Genomic DNA, 15,441 nt, shown 5'->3' on the forward strand with positions numbered 1-15,441 from the left:
TACAAACACCGTATTTCCCTTTCTGCTGTTGGAATGCTGGCCCAGTAATGGCTCTTTTGATCTTTATAAACCTTCTCTGTAGCTGTATTTTATTCCCTCTCACTCAAGACTTTATTCCATACTATATATCAATGTCTCTTGCTAACCTTAAAATCAAGTCTAAAATCAGATATGTTACATGTAGACTGATGTCATTATTTAACTCCACTAGCCAATGACTGCAATAGTATGATAATAACACAACTTTTTTTTGTTGTTGTTCTGTGGCAGCAAGAGGCTTGAACATATTTATTATTTCTTTTTGCATTACTTGTTTTATGTGTTTATTTATTTATTTTTCAGGATTTGAGGCACTAGTCAGAAGTATTTTATGAAAGGTTTACCAATTCTCATAGACAATGATATGATAGACAGGAGAAGAAAATATTTGTGAAGTAAGACTGAAATTTTAGACATTTACTTGACAACTATTCCCTTAAACAAGAACATGTAATTAAAGAGGACACGGTACAAAATATTAGGAAGGATAAGGAATCACAAAGTTCAAATTTCTCATTTTTTGGTGGGGAAAGAACTGGAGAAAACAAACAAAACCATGAAGAACTGTTCATATTTTTCAATCAGTGATTACATAAATCTTAACTCAAAAGAGACTAATTTTTACTTATAAAATCTAAATTAAAGTATCATACAATCACCCCTGTACAAGGGAAAGTGTCACTGTTTGTGTCAGTAGATCAAAATTACTATTCCAGATGGCCTCAGAAAGCTGCCTTTGTTTATATTCAAACAATATCTTCAACAACTTGCAATTACACAAAAACAAGCAGATGGAACTTAACTTTAGTCACTGTTGAGGACAGTGTTTGCATTTTGCTTTCCTCTTTTCCAAAGATTTGCTTTTCCAAATTCTGTTGTTTGGGTTTTTTGTTTGGTTTTTTTTTTTTCTAGTACCAAATTATATTCTGGTACAGACTCAGCAAGGCAAGGACAAGGAATATTGTGGAAGAAGATTGTTAGCCTTCTGGGTTACTAACCTATCAACATTTCCTGATCCACTATTGTAAAACTATCAGATCATGTTGTCCTAGAAAAGAACAGTGATTAGGTGTTTAGTTGTTGGTTTTGGCTGGTTGGTTGGTTTTGTTTGTCTCGAGTCGGTGTTGGCTTTGTTTTGTTTTGTTTTGTTTTGTTTTGTTTTGTTTTTAAATTAATTTTCAACTCTGAATTTCAGATTAAAGATTTGAAGAAACTTTATCAATACTTTGTGGCTGGACAATGAATTCTTTTTCCAATGAATGTTCAATGTCATTTCATGTAATCCAGCTTGAAGATACACCCTCATCAAAGGACTAGACATGGGAATGGAATACTCCTACATGTATTTGCAGACATACATAACCTCTTTCCTCCATGCCTATTTATCTGCCATACTTATGTTTATAATAAGATCAGCTTTGATAAAATATAGATAGAAAAACAATAAAATTAAAGTTAACAACAGGGTATTTCCAGTTTAAATTGACAATGATTATGACTCTACAGATAAAGAAGTTGATGTGTTGATGCAAATAAAATAGACAGGATGATGCTTTCCCCCTATTAATTAAAAATATATAGCAATCACAGAAGTAATTTCAGACTTACAACAGTATTGCCATGGTATGTGAGTTCTGCTTCTTATGTTCAAGCAAAACTGAAGAACAGAAACCTTCAGAATATTTAAAATGGATCAGTTCTACAAAAATGTGAAAATTTAATAGTGACAATTTTTTCCCCAAACAGTGTATAGCAAAAGTGAAGTAAAAAGGACTAATATATATAAAAAAGGGCTAATATCAATGTTAAGTCACAGCACTATACACCCAGATAATGTCTTTAGTCATCATTCATGCTTACTATGTCTTAGGGCAAAATAATTTGGAGAGTAACATTTTAAAAAATAATTCTAAGAAAATCACATCACTATTATATAGAAAAAAAAAAAAAAGATGGAAAAATCTCTACACACACACAAAATAAAATTAATCCTAGTGTCCATCTAGATACAATGCATCTGTGGATTAGCAGAATCAGAATTTAGAGCCAGCAGAACAGAGTACATGACTTTATTCCCTAAATTGCAATTAATCAAGAACAAATGCATTTTTACAAAGGACCAGAAACTTACCATGAGAGTTTCACAGAGAAAATGATCTCAATAAATTAAAGAAACTCATTTTTCCCTCGGAGACAGAGCAGTAGAGAGTAATGTGTTTCATTGCTCTTTGGAAGATCCTTTCAAAGAGGATGAAGAATCTAAAGGTCATGTCATTGAAATAATGCAGTCCAGGGTAACTAGTGTCATCTGTACAATACAGTAATCTAGCTGTTAAATAAGGTAAGAATGGTTTTTTTCACTTTTTAAAGCTGGCCTGCACATTAGAATGAACCAACCATTCACCGATCATTTTTTTCAGTGCTAATTATAGCTGATGAAATGCAAAAAACTTATATGGGACTTACCATGCCAGCCTTAAAAGAATACACAGATACACCTACATTAAGTATCTAACAATAGAGAAATTATATCCATTTCAAGGGGTTACCTCATACATTTGCCTTAAAGATAATGGAGAGAAGTACCTCTATGGGCAGAAAACCATCCACAGTATATATTCATCTCTTCCTCAAAACCATTTTTCCCATATTTTTTGGAGGACAGAAACATATTGAAACAGAAGATAGCATAAGCAGCATCCTGTATAGTGTTTGTGTACTACAGACGTGATCTTAATACTTGTCCATTCAGTATAATATGTGAGTTCCAGGTCTCTCCCATCCTCAGGTAGTCTGAATTTATGTGCTTTAGGGTATCTTCAAAGCTGGATACCGGTGTAAAAACAGGAATGCAAGAGTAGCTGCAAAAGGAAACAAGGAAAAAGAAACTTAAACTACATGGCAAAGGAGTGTTTGGTAGAAGACAAGTGCCTGTACATGTGTAGATTACTGAAGTTACACACCCAGGAGACTTTCAGACCATCAAAGAAAACTTCCAGGACTTCATCTGTGTTCCTATACTGTGGCACATAATGCAATTTGAATCAACCTAGTACTGTCAGGCCATCAGCACAGGTAGGAAGACATGACAGGGGACTCATTAGGGTCTCATAACCTCCTGCAACAACTCCTTTTTGACCTCTAAATTTACTCTGATTATAACATAAATTTAGACACCTCATTTACATGAAGACACTGACATGAAGTAAACATTGATGCATAGTAGACCTCTACATTTAGTCACCCAATGTACTGATGTCTATTGGCATTTGAGATACCTAAAATGTCCAACTTTAAAGAACACTCCTGAAAGACACAGAGCTCCCACACATTTTTTGCATATTTGTTACCCCAACTAGGATATTTAGGATACTCTAGAGCTTCCCAAAAAGCACTGTGGGCAGCTGAATGTTATTTCTTAATGTTAAACTGAATATCACTCTCAATAGTTTTAATTACTTCGAGGGTGAAACGGTGTTAGAAAGTAAGCATCTTGAGTTGCTCTTGGAAACTCAGGAGGAAGTTTAGGCACCGAAGGCACTACCACTTGGTATTCTGCTAAAAGAAGATGGAACAAGAGGATCAATGCTGATGGCCTCTGTCTTGTTAGTGTCCAGTCTCATTCTGAATTTCAGTAAGCTATTTGGGTCAGTCTTCCACAGCAGTGAATTTCACAAGTTAACGATATTTTGCTCAAAATAGTGTTTTCTTTCCTAAAGAGGTAAGATAGTGTGGAAGACAAGACTTGAAGTGGAAAGAGGGCTCTATTTCAGGAACCTTCTCAGACAGGTCATTTATTCAATTTCTGTATGAGTCTCTCTAGCAGTACAGGCATAGCAATGCTTACTTATTTCACAGAGTCACTTAATGTTCTTTCTGTAAAAAGACTTATGGATGGGCTTATCTTAAATCCCAACTGGGAAATTCATGTGCTTAAAGTTAAAAAAATTACTCAATCATCATAGAAAGACCCTCAGTTCACTTTTCTTTTTAAAAAAAAAAATTAATTTACATACTCTAAAGGATGTCAGGAGTATATTTTACATTGCATATAATTATTATATTATAAAGTCAAATAACATTTAAGGGAAAAATAATATTGTATTCTTTTTAACTTTATTTTGAAAACTGTGTTTTACAATACAGTGCTAAATAGAAACACTACTATCTTCTTTCTCCACAGTGCTCTCTAACGTAGACTGCTATCCCCTACACTGAGGGTGATGAAGGTTTGCAAATTCTCCAGAATAAGCCACAAAGTGTTAAGTTAGCATAAGAAACATTTAGGGTAAAAAAAAAAAACCAAAAAACCCACAAAAAAACCCTCACTGTTCATGACCTTATAAAGTGTCATGAAAAAAGATAAGGAAAAAAGTGGGAGGACACATTCTAAAAATGTTTAAAAAATGTTTCTTATTTTTTCCTAGAATAGAAAAACATGTTGAAATAATTCGCCATAAAGTCTTCAAAAATGTTCTGTTTACTTTACCTTTCCTTTAAGCTAGATGTGGTCAAGTGACTTAAAAATCTATCCAGTGACTTATAACATTGTATGTAAAAGTTTTTAAATAACAAAGAAACTTTTATTTATGGAATAGCAAATTTGTACTTTCAATCAAATAGAAAATCAGTAGTGAGGGACAACAATTTGTGCAGAAGCGGAGAGAAAAGCACAGCCACAAATACATACAGTTAAGCTAACAAAACTTATAAAAAACTGCAAATATACTTGTGAATTAGCTTAAATAATCAAACTCAGATTTTAGTAATAATAGTTTAAACAAATTTCAGAACTATCATTGTATAAATTTAAACTATATTTCAGCTACCAGGTACAGTGCTTTTAGATCATATTAATAGGAATATTAAATATTCAAATGCTGTGCAAACATATCATGGAGGCCTGGGTTGTTTTTTGAATTCTGAAAAGCTTCAACAAAGTTATGATACAGATTTGTCTTTTTTAATGCTCTAGATAGAATTGCCACACACGATTTCAGACAAAGTTACATACACTAATACATTCATATGAGATAAGGAACATGCAAGTCCCTTGTCTGTTCTTCTACTTATTTTGGTATTCAAGCCTCTGGCAGGAAAACAAAGGAATGGCCGAGAAATTAGAAAACTGCAAGTAGTAAAAAAGATGAGAAATTATGCAAACACTGAAATTTTAGATTGCTATTAGTGACATTTCTACCCCCATTGTTACGAAATAGAAAAGATGTTAGATACTTTCTACTGCTCTCAAGGGACACAAAATAAATGGAGTAAAACCAGAGGATGTTAGATAATAAAAGTTGTCCAAATGAAATACATTCTGTTGCTAACCAGACATGCAAGGGAATGTCTAGGATGTGTGATAAATTATATAATGATTTTGAAAAAAATGTGTAGAAAAGCTGGCTATTACTACTAAGTGAATTATTTGTGATATTAAAGAGATTGATATGCTTAAAATTCCATGAGTGCCAAATAAATGGTAAAAATTATCAGTGTCTGAATAACAGAGAGATTTTATTGTTGTTAAAATAAAGTGAGAATAAAAAGAGAAACAAAGGAGAATTACAGATCTGGTGGGTTCAGCATCTATCATTTCCAAACCTTATCCATCATAAATCTACTCTTCAATAATGGTATGGAAAAGGATTTAAAATTTCCCCAAAACATGAATCCTGTGCTACTATAAGAAAAGACCGATAAAAACCCAAGTTATTACTTGATTGCATTGATTTGTGAAATACATTAAAGTTAACATTGTATTTCCAAAAGCTATAAGAAAAACAAAGAAAAAAATGGAGTGTTTTTCCAGCTACCTCATTACATACTGTTATCTGTGGAAGAAGTTGGTTGTGTTATTTAGTCAACTGTCAGTGCTATATTGCTATCATTTAAAAGGTAACAAGAGCTCTATAATGTAAACTGGGCACAACGTTCCCATCAGCCCCCAAGCCAGCTGCATTTTCTATCCTTAGGTTTTCAGTATCTGTGGAGCACTGAGAAACCGCAACAATATTTATTCTTCTTTCTGTTAACAACTTCTATCAGTTTCCAGTGGGATCATACCTAGACATAATATTTTTTGAAATGTTTTGTTTTCAATGTTGGAAGATGCAAACATATATTTGTACATACATTTTAAATATTGTCAAACCTGATCAAGGTAAGAAACCATTCCAATCATATTGAGGTCTTTGCCAGTAGCAGCAGAAGTGACCCGAAATTCCAGCTGAAGGCCAACTTAAATTTTTGTGTGTCACTTCAGCATGAATAACTGGACAGCACTAATATAAACGTAAGCAGAGCACAAAGACTACTTGCATGTTGCTTATCTGTAAGCGGAAGCAGTCTTGTTGATTTACAATTGAAAAAAAACATCTTGTCTTGAAGTCTTTGGATGATTTGGTAAGGCTCATGTCATTTATAGTATATGAAGTGATTTCATTACTTACTATGTGCAAAAAATAAAATGATAAAAATAAATACATTATTTTACTTTTTTTTTTTTTTTTTTTACTTCGGATATAGATAGAGCAGTATCTGTGAGGTTAAAGCAGATTATTTTTATTTATCTTGACAGACTTAGAACCCAATGTAATAAATGGGACACTTTGAAGTATGAGTTAGTACATGCAGATGTGCACTTGGTAGTATCTTACTCTCATAAATTATACAATAATTTGGGGGGAATGAAATATTCATTTATGATAATGATGATGAAATACATTACTATAGCCAAAAATTACTCCCCCTCAAGAGATAAATTATGAACTTTTATGGAACTCTGATGCTGATATGTTAAAGAACTGATACTTGCCAGAATTTTAATATAATATACTTAACAGATAATCTTCCACAGCCCTAAGGCTGTGTATGATCATGTTCATTTACCCAGCCTGAACCCTGATGACTTCTCTGGGGCTCTACCTAGACTGCACATACTGTGGCACTAAATTATTTTCCTTTTTTCCCCAAATACAACTATCAGTGTTATTTTACAAATACATATTATATTATAAATAATCTAGATTAATTTTTAGATTTAAAGATGAAATAATAGATAGAAGGAAACTAAGACTTTATGGGTGGAACATGGTGCATGGCCACTTCGAATCTACTTGAAATCGTTATAGAAATTTGTGAGTAATGCATTTGAATGATATTATGATATAAATGAAAATAGAAATTAAATAATATTTATGTATTTCTAGATGCATTTTCATTTCGAGTAGATATTCCTCAAAAACTGCACTGGATTTTTGCTTATCTGTTTAAATGTTCAATAATGTAAAGAAAGGGACACACCTTTAATAGATAGATGTTAATAATTTAAGTTAAACCTGACTAAGAGTATGGATTGGGGAGGTAGGGTGAACAATAGGAAAAGCAATCAATTTCCCTTAGCTTTACTAACTAAAAAAAATTGCTATTGCTGCAGCAACCATATTCAACAACTAGTATCAAGACCACAGTTAACATAACAGTTCCTTATTATTGGCTAAAATAGATAAGGGTTAGTACAGAAATCCTTGTATTTTCATATACTAGCACATAAATGCTACTGTTATGCATTAAAACTTGTGTGTTGGTTTTGACTAGGATAGAGTTAATTTTCTTTATAATAGCTAGGAAGGAGATATGTTTTGAATTTGTGTGGAAAACACTGTTGATAATACAAAAGTGTTTTAGTTACTGCTGAGCAGTGCTTGTACAGAGTCAAGGCCTTTTTGGCCTCTCACCCCACCCCACCAGTGAGCAGGCTGGGGGTGCACAAGAATTTGGGAGGGGACACAGCCAGGACAGCTGACCCCAACTGACCAAAGGGATATTCCATACCATATGATGTTGTGCTCATCATATAAAACTGGGGAAAGAAGGAAGGGGGGTACGTTCAGAGTGATGGTGTTTATCTTCCCAAGTAACTGTTACATGTGAAGGAGCCCTGCTTTCCCGGAGATGGCTGAACACCTGCCTGCTGGTGGGAAGTGGTGAATGAATTCCTTGTTTTGCTTTGCTTGCGTGCATGGCTTTTTGCTGTACTTATTAAACTGTCTTTATCTCAACCCACAGGTTTTCTCACTTTTACTCTTCCAATTTTCTTCCCCGTCCCACCACTGCGGAGTGAGCAAGCAGCTGCATAGGGCTTAGTTGCCAGCTGGGGTTAAACTATGGCAACTAGAAAGAAACTAAATACTAAATGTTTCAGGCTTAATCATCAAATTCTGTTATTAATACACAGTTATTAATATTTGAAGTTTAGAAACTAGAACCTTAAAAGTACTGTATTGAGCTTTTATCTACATAGGTTCCAGTTTTCTATAAATATATTAGTAGTGTAATATCTCATGCAAGGTCCATAAGGTTCATTATTTGCTATAACCTGCTAAATAAAGTGTTGCAAAACTTATTTAAGCACACATTCACATGATAAACTGCTGTAGTGATCCATGGCAACATATATGCATCCTGCACAGTGATATTTTGAACAACCCTAATTCATCATGGGGAACAGAATGTGTAACTTTCTGCTTCAGAAAGTATAGATCATTAATATCTGAGTTAAAAAAACCCACCTTCAATTTCTAGTGTTAACTGTCTTAGAAGACTGTGCTCTAACACATCATCCTAGAAAACACAAGTTTTTTCTTGGTCAATAACACATTAAAACCTCTGAAATAAAACCTTTTGAACAATTATTATTTATTTGCTATGAAAACTGTACTAGCAAATGTGTAAATCTATGTGATGTATAAGAAGGTTAAAAAGTGAAGTATTAAAACATGTTTGGATGCATGTTCTAACCTCCTCTATTTATCTTGATCTTAGTAAGACCTGAGATATCCATTAGGAATTGAAGCTCTCCTAGAAGTTCCATTTTGTTATTGACTGTGTATGTGAATTACTTTATCCAGTTAGTATTTTCAGTCTCATATTTAAATAAAATTACAATCACTAACATGTAGTGTTTCTGAAGAAGGATAATATTAGAAAATATATTTGTAAGATAAATTTTAATGCCCTAAAGTTTAATTCTAACTCACACAAATATTCCCGCAATAGCAACTCTTTTTAGCATCAAGGTTACTAACTACAACTTGTATCTAGCAAATGTATGCTAGTACCTTTATCCTATTGATTTGATGGAGAATAAACATGAACAAAGTTATCCGCAATGATGACAACTATCCCTTTCCATGTTTTATTATGTATTCCCTTAAGTTAATTTTCATTGGAATATTTTGCTTTAGAGCACTAAAATAAAAGTTGCTAAATACCATCCTAAAAATGGCTTAAAATTATTGTTACTCCTTATGTGAGATAAAAAACATGTACTACCTGAAGACAAAGGTAATGTGTAAACTATGACAGCCTAACTAAGCATATTTAAAGACAGAATACCTCCTTGATGGCAGCATCAAGACAGAATAATGTCATGGCTTTACCTTGAATAATTAAACACTTCATTTGCCTTTGAAAATCTCTGGAAGCATGTTTTCTTCTTACTTTTTTTTTTTTTTTACTTTGTCCCCTGCCACTTGTTTTAGGCGATTCCATCCTAAAAGGTGCTTCTGCGTGGTAGTAGAACAAGAAATAGTTTAAGTGAAAAATACTGATCCACATCATCACTCCTGTTTCCACATTCACAGTTGATCTTTACATACATCGTTTCCTCATTTTCTTATAGAGGTCTCAACAGTTCCATGGCACCATTATCATTCATGTTCTAGACTGGCAGAACCAGAATTATATGTGTGTGTGTGTGTGTGTCTATTTTTCCCCCTTAGTGAATATGAAATTTATGTAGAGGTATGTTCAGATGAGACTGATTTGAAGACTCTTGCTCAACACTTATCTGCCCAGTCTGGTTTATTCTCAGATATGAGAACATAAGGGCATAAATCAAGTTTATATGTAGAACTCTTCTTTCAAGTGATGTTTGTAAAATCCAAAATAAAAGATGCTGGAGCAACACCTTTCTTCTCAGGAGGCAGAAGGCACATCTGTATGCAACCTTACTACTTACTATGACTTCTCTGGTACACCAAGAGAATTCTACTGCTTCTTTATCTAGTTCTACTTCCCCATCTTGCCTCCTAGCACCCAGCCACTAGTTTCTGATACAACTCCAGTGCTGGTATTTTTTTCTACAGAACAATGTGGAAGGAATGTGAAGTGGAATTCAGTCAGATTATGAGCAGTGTGAATATATGCGAAATGTTCCTTTATTTTATATTTTTAAATCCTTCATTAGACTAAAGGATCAGTTTGCAAACCCCATTTATTCTCTTATTTCTATCCTTTGCTCAACAGTTTATTGTACATTCTTCAGCACCCAGCTATTTCTATTCCTACTGTTCATTTAAATGTTAAAAAGACAGATTCATTTCAACTGTGGAAGCTGTTCAAATACCGTAATTTACCTGACTTAATGCAAAGAAATTCAGAGCTTAGAATGAAGCTCATCATGCTATGCATGCATGACCCCACTTCAAGTATTAAACTGGTCTCAAAACAGTGACCATTCTTTGTTGTAATATTGAGGTTTAACTAAATGAGATGTGGGGCCTAATTCCGATCCCATTAAAATCAGTGGGATTTCATTCTTAGCAGTATTTGAATATAATTATCATTGCTTTCATTTTTTATAAAACTTTCCTATTTTTTTTTCAATCCCTTCATATGGCTGTATCTATTTCAAAGGTTATGTCAGAGCAACGAACTTAGAGAATCAAAGAAAAAATAGAGAAAGGCCGTGCTCTTGCTCATTTCAGTATTCTTCAAATTGACATGGCTAAATATCTCAGGAGGGATTTCTGGGATATGCTTGGACATGAGTTAGCATCGTACATTGCTAATAGAACCTGAAATAAAGCAGACTCTTGAGAACCAGGGGACTTAGACCTAGACCTGCCAAAATTAGGTCTCTTATTTAAACATTCTGCTTGTGTGTGCTGCAGTCGCAGGAAAGAAAGACTTCATTATGTAGTAAAAACAGAGAAAAGTACCAAGTTTGACAAGCTTATTAAAACTCTTAAATATCTTGTTTAAATAATCATTCATTAAAGAAACTTGCCACCTTATAAAATAATTTATTTCTTGAAAGTCAGAATATAAATACTGTGAAAGACTACTACAACTGAGGGCTTAGTTTATGGGTTAATTAGTGGGTTTTGTCAGTGATCAAGATTTATAGCTCTTGGCTAATTCCTCTTTCCTATATGATTTTAAAGAGTAAAATTTCTAAAGGTACTGAATCCTTCCCCCTGATTTCAATGGTACATGCATATCCTTCAAAAATGTGGCCAAAAATATCTATCAGCATCTTTGGTGAGGTTCTGATCTTGTAAACAATTTACTGTAGGCAGGATCACAGAATCAGAATCACAGAATCATTCAGGTTGGAAAAGACCCTTGGGATCATCGAGTCCAACCATCAGCCCTACTCTACAAAGTTCTCCCCTACACCATATCCCCCAGCATCTCATCTAAACGACCCTTAAACACATCCAGGGATGGTGACTCCACCACCTCCCTGGGCAGCCTATTCCACTGCCTAACCACTCTTTCTATGAAAATTTTTTCCTAATGTCCAGTCTGAACCTCCCTTGTTGCAGTTTAAAGCCATTCCCTCTTGTTCTATCTCTAATTACCTGTGAGAAGAGACCAGCACCAACCTCTCTACAGTGTCCTTTCAGGTAGTTGTAGAGAGTGATGAGGTCTCCCCTTAGCCTTCTCTTCCTCAAACTGAACAGTCCCAGCTCCCTCAATCTCTCCTCATAGGATTTGTTCTCCAGGCTCTTCACCAGCTTTGTTGCCCTCCTCTGCACTCGCTCCAGCACCTCGCTATCTCTCTCGTATTGAGGTGCCCAAAACTGGACACAATACTCAAGGTGTGGCCTCACCAATGAAGAGTACAGGGGGACTATCACCTCCCTACTTCTGCTGGTCACACTATTTCTAACACAAGCCAGGATGCCGTTGGCTTTCTTGGCCACCTGGGCACACTGACGGCTCATGTTCAGTTGCTTGTCAGTTAGAACCCTCAGATCCTTCTCTTCCACACAGCTCTCCAGACACACCTCCCCAAGCCTGTAGCGATGCATGGGGTTGTTGTGGCCCAAGTGCAGGACCCGGCACTTGGCCTTGTTGAAGCTCATCCCATTAACATTGGCCCACCGATCCAACCTATCCAAGACCCTCTGTAGTGCCTCCCTATCTTCATGCAGATCGACACTCCCGCTTAGCTTGGTGTCATCTGTGAACTTACTGATGATACACTCTATGTCCTTATCAAGATCATCAATAAAGATGTTGAACAGAAATGGTCCCAACACTGAGCCCTGAGGAACACCACTCGTGACCGGCCGCCAACTGGATTTAGCTCCACTGACCACCACTCTCTGGGACCGTCCATCCAGCCAGTACTTGACCCAGCAGACCGTTCGCTCATCCAGGCTATGGGCAGCCAGTTTTTCTATGAAAATCCTATGGGGAACTGTGTTGAATGCTTTTCGAAAATCCAGATAGATAATATCCACAGCTTTTCCCTTGTCCAAGAGTCAGGTCATCTTGTCAAAGAAGGAGATAAGGTTTGTAAGGCAGGACCTGCCTTTCATAAACCCATGCTGACTAGGCCTGATCCCCTGGTTGTCCATTATATGACTTTTAATGGCACTCGAGATGACCTGCTCCATGACCTTCCCTTGGCACCGAGGTCAGACTGACAGGTCTATAGTTTCCTGGATCCTCCTTTCTGCCTTTCTTGTAGATGGGTGTCACATTTGCCACCCTCCAGTCCAGTGGGACCTCCCCAGTTAGCCATGATTTCAGGTATTTCATGGAAACCACCTTGGCGAGCACATCTGCCAACTCTTTCAAAACCATTGGGTGTAACCCATCCGGTCCCACAGACTTGTGTGCATCCAAGTGGTGTAGCAGGTCTCTGACCACCTCCTCTTTAATTGTGATGACCTCAATCTGCTTCCCCTCCCCATCTCCCAGCTCATGAGGCTGGGTGTCCAGGGAACAGCCAGTTCCACTGCTAAAGACTGAGGCAAAGTCGGTGTTGAGCACCTCAGCCTTTTCCTCATCCTTTGTTACTACGTTTCCTTCTGCCTCCAGTAAAGGAGGGAGATTTTCCCTAATCCTCCTTTTGCTGTTAATGAATTGATAGAAACATTTTTTATTATCCTTAACAGCTGTAACCAAGTTGAGCTCTAGCTGTGCTTTGGCTCTCCTAATGTTCTCCCTGCATAGCTTCACTACATCTTTATAGTCTTCATGAGAGACTTGGCCCCTCTTCCAAAGGCAATAGATTCTCCTTTTGTTCTTGAGATGTAGCCAAAGGTCCCTGTTTAGCCAGGCCAGTCTCCTTCCCTGCCTGCTTGTTTTTTGGCACACGGGAACAGCCTGCTCCTGTGCCTTCAAGAAGTATGTCCAGCCTTCCTGGACTCCCATATCCTTCAAGACATATCCTCCCAAGGGATTTTGTTAATCAGTCTTTTGAACAGGTCAAAGTTAGCCCTCCGGAAGTCTAAGGTGGCAGTTTTACTAACCCCTCTCTGTTTCTCCAAGGATCAAAAACTCCAATCATCTCATGATCACTGCACCCTAGATGGCCTCCAACCTTTACTTCCCCCACAAGCTCTTCCCTGTTCACAAGAAGCAGGTCCAGGAGGGCACCTTCCCTGGTCAGCTCCCTCACCAGCTGTGTGAGGAAGTTATCCTCCACACATTCCAGGAACCTCCTGGATTGTTCCCTCTCTGCTGTGTTGTGATCCCAGCAGATACCCGGGAGGTTAAAGTCCCCCACAAGAACAACGGCAAGTGACCAAGAGATTTCTCCCAACTGTTTATAGAAAGCTTCATCCACCTCACTGCTTTGGTTGGGAGGTCTATAGCAGACTCCCACAGCAAGATCTGCTTTATCAGCCCTTAACCTAATCCAAGCACTCTCAACCCTGTTATCTCTATACTTTATTTCTGAGCTCTCATAGCATTCTCTAACATATAGGGCCACTCCACCGCCTCTTCTTCCCTGTCTACCCCTCCTGAAGAGCTTGTAGCCATGCTGAATGCACTAACAGTCCCAGTGAAAAAATTCTTATTCTGCATGAATACAGATTGGGGTCAGATGAAAGACTGGGACACAAGAAAATGGCACATTGGTAAATGTAATGCTGCTAGTGCTTGCAAAGCTTTTGTACAGTGACAAAAGGTCGTACTTCTTCTAGTGTGCATGTGATACTGCATGTCATATCTGTTAGAAACTGATGCTATTAATATTATAATATAATAATACTTTAAAATATATTAATATTTTAAGTATAATAACATTTTCATTCCTTTAATGATTTAGTCATGCAATTCAGTGTCCATCCTTCATGCTTGATGTTGATCTTTAACTTGAAGAAGTTTGTACTGCTTTTTAAATCCTTTACATTGAATATTTTTACAGCAAAACTAACTTCTGTATTTTAATTTAAACCACAATTAAGTCTCATGAATTCCCTTTCCCAAAGTGAAACCAAAGTCAGTATGTTGGAAACAAGATTTAATTCACAGTACTGAAACAGCTATTTTGAGGATATGGAAACAAACAACCCACTATAAAACCTCCAAATCCTACAATTTTAAACTGCCAGAAAGATCACCTCTTGTGAACGTTTAACCAGTGACAATCTGCTCCTTAAGTAGTTTTATAGAAATGTATCTATTTGTGATTCAGATGTTTTAAGACATGCAAAATTTATCACATCTTTTTGAAGGATAAACTAGTGGTTAGCTGCCTTTAAAAATATTTTATTGTGCTGATGAATTGGCTTTAACTGTGACAGTACTGCACATAGCTACACAGGTCAGGACATGAGAAACATTTCACATACACTAATTCATTACCTGTTCATCTTGGAGCAGTTACAAAAATCTGGCCTTTGGCTTTATTACTCATGCTTTAGAAGACACTAGTTTCTGCACCAAGTTTCTTAGCATATCCAAATGTATGGAAAATCCTTCCAGTTATTTATTATTAATGAATTGTAATAAATAATGTTAATCATATTGCACTTATTTAGCCCTCTTAAAAATCAGAAGTACAGGAAGGAAGGCTGAACATAAGAGGTTGTCGAAGATTTCTCTTTTTCTGTGGTCATTCCCATAGCTCTGATCTATTTTCAGTAGAACCAAAAACTGAATAGAAAAGAGGTAATCAACTGGGGTTGTATACTGCAACAATAATCAATATATAAATATTTTTCTTCAAATAATAACATTTTAAAGAAAAAAATAGTTGCAAAAAGGTGAAAAAGAACTCAAACATTAATGAACTACAGAATTCTGATCAGTCATAATATTTTCTTAAAGAACTCTGAAATTACTCTGACTCCTTTAGAATTGCTGGAG

Source organism: Strix aluco, chromosome 2 (genome assembly GCF_031877795.1).
Source record: "Strix aluco isolate bStrAlu1 chromosome 2, bStrAlu1.hap1, whole genome shotgun sequence".
Taxonomy (NCBI): domain Eukaryota; kingdom Metazoa; phylum Chordata; class Aves; order Strigiformes; family Strigidae; genus Strix; species Strix aluco.